Below are 6,463 nucleotides of genomic sequence, written 5' to 3' on the forward strand. Positions count from 1 at the left end.
GACAATTATCTATGTAGTTTTTGGAGACTATGTCTTCCAACAATCTGTCGGAAATCCCATGGGTACCAATTGCGCCCCTTAATTAGCAGACCTATTCTTTGTATTCTTATAAAGCAGATTTTATTCAAAATCTTATATACATGAGAAGAAGAAAACACTTGCTGTGGCATTCAACTCGACATTTAGATATATCGGCGACACATTATAGATTAACAATAATTATTTCCATTTATATGTCGACTCGATATATCCCAGTGACCTTGAAATATAAGATACCATAGAGTCTGACACATCTGTTTCATATTTGGATATTTTACTAGAAAGAGACATTAATGATAACCTCACAACCAAACTTTATGATAAAAGTGATAGTGATGACTTCAACTTTTCAATCGTCAACTTCCCTTACTTATGTAGCAATATACCCTTATCACCTGCACATTGGGCTTGTGTCTCTCAGTTGATTCGATACGCAAACGCATGCTATACGTACCAACAATTTCTTAAACGAGGCAACCTATTGACAAAAAAGTTGATGAAACAAGAATACCATCAGTCTCGTTTAAAGCTATCATTTCGCAAGTTCTGTAGTCGAAACAATGACAGCAAATACAATCTATCATTAAGTCAAATGCTGACTGCCCTTTTTCAAACTAATTGTTAGGCCATTATTTACACGCTGAATTTTAAACGGATTTTTCCGTTTTCTTGATCATGACGGTTTGACCAGTCGGCAGGGGATGCTCACTCCTCCATGGTACCTGATCCCATCTCTGATGTTTGCTCTGCTCCTGATTTGTATTATTTGAATGGACTTTTGAGCTTGAATACTGTTTGTTATCTCCATATTTTACTGAAAACTGATTGAGTCCTATAGTCCCATAGAGTGTTTTTTTTTAAATACTACTAATGATAACCTGTCGACATTTATCCATATCAATACTAGTATCTTGATGTTCCTCTCTCAATCAATTAATTAATTTGAAGTTTGCAAGCTGAAATATACTCTCGTTTTTTAGACCTTGATCTTTTTTTAATGATCCAAAATCTACGTTCTTTTTTAGCTCACCTGAACCGAAGGCTCAAATCAGCTTTTCTGCTCAAAATGGGTTTGTTGTCTATATATCGTCGTCGTTGTCATAAACTTTGTACAATTTCATTTTCTTCTCCAGAACCATGGGTCAATGTCAGCCAAACTTGGCAAAGAGAAGGGCATTCAAGTTTGTTAAAATGAAGGACCGAACCTTCTTCCAAGGGGAGATAATTTAGAAATAGTGAAAATTGGTTAAGGTCATTCTAAAATCTTCTTAAGAACCCTGGGGGTAAATTGGGCCTGAAATTACATAACTTTCGATACGATATATCCCGGTGAGCTTGAGATAAAAGATACTACAGAGTCTGACACATCTGTTTCATAGTTGGATATTTTACTTGAAAAAGACGTTAATGGTAATCTAGCGACCAAGCTTTATGATAAACCTGACGACTTTAACTTTTAAATCGTCAACTTCCCTTACTTATGCAGCAATATACCTTCATCACCTGCATACGGGGTTTATATCTCTCAGTTGATTCGATATGCAAGAGCATGCTCTACGTATGTACAATTTCTAAAACGAGGTAAATTATTGACAAACAAGTTAATGAAACAAGAATATCAGCAGTCTCGTTTAAAGTCATCATTTCATAAGTTCTATGGTCGATACAATGACCTTGTCAGCAAATGTAATTTATCACTGAGTCAAATGCTGACTGACGTTTTTCATACTAATTGTAGTCGCCCGCGTGGCGCAGTGGTTAGAGCGTCTGCTCTAGAGTCGCGAAGTAAGGAGTTGATCCTTACGTCGCGGGTTCGAATCCCACTGTGGGACGTGGAGACCGGTCCTTCGGATGAGACCGTATAAACCGAGGTCCCGTGTCGCAGTAGGTGCTGGCACGAAAAAGATCCCTCACTGCTCAATGGCCGTAAGTGCCGAGTATAGGACAAAATTTGCAGCTCTCCACCGGCAAGTGGTGGCGTCTCTATATGAGTGGAAAATTCTCGAGAGGGACGTTAAACAACAAACAAACAAACAAACATACTAATTGTTCGGCCATTATTTACACACTGAATTGTCGACGGATTTGTCCGTTATTTCCTGATCATGACAAGGAGCACACGGCGGGTGTGACCGGTCGGCAGGGGATGCTCACTCATCCATGGCACCTGATCCCACCTCTGATGTTTTGCTATTTTGTATTGTTTAATGGACTTCTGAGCTTAAATACTGTTCGTTATCTCCATATATTTCATTTCAAAGCACTATATCACAAATAACTGCCATTTCTATAATTCTCACCATCTGAAATCACTAAAACTGTAGATGTTCTCGACCAACATTTATGTAGTAAATTTGAAGTCTGTGCCCAAGATAACAAATAAGTATATTGTATGTAAATGCGTTAACAAATGAACGGACATGACGATTAAGACAGGGCGTCTGCATTCAAGACCTTTATTATTACTTTTTGTTGCAGATAATGATGACACCAGTAATGTTAACTTCCAGTAGTATATCATATGTCGGAGAAGCAGTAATTTTCTTACGAATATAATATCTGGTAAGTTTCTGAAAATTCCATGATTTTCCGGCATCGGTCATTTCTGGTAAAATAAAACTACAATGACACTATTAATAATCAGTAATAATGCTCTGTAATTTCCTTAAATTTTTATCTTTATCTGTAAAAGTCGCAATAATCACAAGAATTCGTATGATTCCGCTATATCACCGACTTTTTTTTCTCAATTAGTGACTCAACTTCAGTATAACTTGAGTTCACTGTACTGGTCCTGGTGACTAAAGTTCAGTACAACTTGAGTTTGACTGTACTGGTGCTAGTGACTACACTTCAGTATAACATGAGTGTGAGTGTACTGATTTAAGTGACTACATTTCAGTATAACTTGAGTTTGAGTGTACTGGTCTAAGTGACTACACCTCAGTATAACTTGAGCTTGACTGTACTGGTCCTTGTGAGTACACTTTAGTATAACTTGAGCTTGACTGTACTGGTCCTAGTGACTACACTTCAGTATAACTTTAGTTTGACTGTACTGGTCTTAGTTACTACACTTTAGTATAACTTGAGTTTGACTGTACTATTCTTAGTGACTATAGTTCAGTATAAATTGAGCTTGACTTTACTGGTCCTAGTGACTACACTTCAGTTTAACTTGAGGTTGACTGTACTGGTCTTAGTGACTACACTTTAGTATAACTTTCTTAATAAGTGACTACACTTCAGTATAAATTGTGCTTGACTGTACTGGTCCTAGTGACTACAGTTCAGTATAACTTGAGCTTGACTGTACTGGACGTAGTGACTACACTTAGTATAACTTGAGATTGACTGTACTGGTCCAAGTCATTACACTTCAGTATAACTTGAACTTGACTGTACTAGTCCCAGTGCCTACACTTCAATATAACTACCTAAATTAGTGACAACACTTCAGTATAACTTGAGCTTAACTGTACTTGTCCTAGTGACTACACCTCAGTATAACTTGAGTTTGACTGTACTGGTCCTTGTGATTACACTTCAGTTAACTTGAGCTTGACTGTACTGGATCTAGTGACTACACTTCAGTATAACTTGAGCTTGACTGTACTGGTCTTAGTGGCTACACTTCAGTATAACTTGAGCTTGACTGTACTGGTCTTAGTGACTACACTTCAGTTAACTTGAGCTTGACTGTACTGGTTCTAGTGACTACACTTCAGTTTAACTTGAGTTTGTCTCTACTGGTCCTAGTGACTACACTTTAGTATAAGTTGAGCTTGACTGTACTGGTCCTAGTGACTACAGTTCAGCATAACTTGAATTTGACGGTACTGGTCCTAGTGACTACACCTCAGTATAATTTGAGCTTGACTGTACTGGTTCTAGTGATTACGGTTCAGTATAACTTGAGCTTGACTGTACTGGTTCTAGTGACTACACTTCAGTATAACTTGAGTTTGACTGTACTGGTCCTAGTGACTACACCTCAGTATTATTTGAGTTTGACTGTACTGGTCCTAGTGACTACACTTCAGTTAACTTGAGCTTGACTGTACTGGTTCTAGTGACTACACTTCAGTATAACTTGAGTTTGACTCTACTGGTCCTAGTGACTACACTTCAGTATAACTTGAGCTTGACTGTACTTGACCTGGTGACTACGGTTCAGTATAACTTGAGCATGTCTGTACTGGTTCTCATGACTACACTTCAATATAACTTGAGATTGACTGTACTAGTTGTGTAACTATACTTCAATATAACTTGAGCTTGACTATACTGGTTCTAGGACTACACTTCAGTATATCTTGATCTTGTCTGTACTGGTTCTCGTGACTACACTTCAATATAACGAGCTTGACTGTACTGGTCCTAGTGACTACAGTTCAGTTTAACTTAAGCTTGACTGCACTGGTCTAAGTGACTACACCTCAGTATAACTTGTACTTAACTGCACTGGTCCTCGTGACTACACTTCAGTATAACTTGAGTTTGCCTGTACTGGTCCTAGTGACTACGCTTCAGTATAACTTGAGCTTGACTGCACTGGTCCTAGTGACTACACTTCAGTATAACTTAAGCTTGACTGTACTAGTCCTAGTGACTACACTTCAGTAAAACTTGAGTTTGACTGTACTGGTCCTAGTGACTACACTTCAGTATATCTTAAGCTTGACTGTACTAGTCCTAGTGACTACACTTCAGTATAACTTGAGTTTGACTGTACTGGTCCTATTGACTACTTTTCAGTATAACTTGAGCTTGACTGTACTAGTTCTAGTGACTACACTTCAATATAACTTGAGCTTGACTGTACTGGTCTTAGTGACTACACTTCAGTATAACTTGAGCTTGACTGTACTCGTCCTAGTGACTACAATTCAGTATAACTTAAGCTTGAATGTACTGGTCCTAGTGACTACACTTGAGTATAACTTGAGCTTGACTGTACTTGTCCTAGTGACTACACTTCAGTATAACTTGCGTGTGACAGTTTCTAGTGACTACACTTCAGTATAACTTGAGTTTGATTCTACTGATCCTAGTGACTACACTTCGATATATCTTAAGCTTGACTGTACTGGTCTTAGTGACTATTCAGTATAACTTGAGCTTCACTGTACTGGTCCTAGTGACTACACTTCAGTATAACTTGAGTTTGATTGTACTGGTCTTAGGTGACTACACTTCAGTATAACTTGAGCTTGACTGTACTGGTCCCAATGTCTTCACTTCAGTATGACTACACTTCAGTATATCTTAAGCTTGACTGTACTGGTCCTAGTAACTACACTTTATTATAACTTAAGCTTGACTGTACTGGTCCTAGTGACTATTTAGTATAACTAGAGCTTGATTGTACTGTTTCTCGTGACTACACTTCAGTATAACTAATAACTATCTATAATTCATATTCTGTACGCCAGAGATAAAAGGCATTAGTATAGAGATAGCCAAAATAATGTTTAGATGTAAGAAATTTTTAAAAATGCAAGAGATGGAAATTCGTTTAAGATGGAAAGTTTGGAGTTTGAATCCTGTGTAAATTAAAATTGAAGAATTGGAATTGGGCGACTTCCTCGAATAGGGAGTGAATGATGCAACGATACACCATGTATTTATCATTTGTTAGTATACTAGTACATAATTTATAAAAGCGAGATAATACCAAAAAAAAAACTCCTATACTACATAGCATTTTCAGTAGTTATCTTTCTTTGTCCATAAATTTCTTAAAAAGCTGAGAAGTGCACCCCTCTCCATTCCTCATCAAGTCAAGCAACGAAATGAATAAAATATCGTGATTAAAACCTTTAATATTTCTACAAAAATAAAGGTTTAGTAGTGACTTTTGTAAAATAACACAACGCAACAGTAACCCAAGAACACACATCCTGTTCTCTGAGTGTTTACTTTTTGAAAAATATCCAAATATCTTTCGCCTTCGAATTTTATCTTTTTGATCTTCTGATTTTTATTATTTTTTTTAAATATTTTCCCAACAGAAAAGAAAAATTAATAAATAAATCTAAAATGTGAAGAAAATAATCATATACTGTATTCACTTTAAAAATCCAACCATGTTTACTTCTTTATCTTTTAGTTCCCTTCTTGTAGGAAAAATATTTTTTCATTCCAATGCTGCTTACTCTAAATTATTACTTATTTTGTTTTTAAAACAAATGTCTATGCTAAATTTCGAAAGATAGTATTACAAAATCTCGTTAAGTTAAATGATTTCAGTATATTAGGATAATTGTATAAAACCCGTAACGCCGACATTTCCTTATATACATATTAAATAAGAAAAGATCCATTCGTGGGCGCCAGGCAATCGACGGGATGTTAAAAAATCACTTTATCATCACAGTTAGCTCGTAGATTTACTAGACAAATCGGTCTTTTATTTCTATAC

Source organism: Saccostrea echinata, unplaced genomic scaffold (assembly GCF_033153115.1).
Source record: "Saccostrea echinata isolate AGI-Se365-2 ecotype Australia unplaced genomic scaffold, CSIRO_AGI_Sech_v1 ptg000001l, whole genome shotgun sequence".
Classification (NCBI taxonomy): Eukaryota; Metazoa; Mollusca; class Bivalvia; order Ostreida; family Ostreidae; genus Saccostrea; species Saccostrea echinata.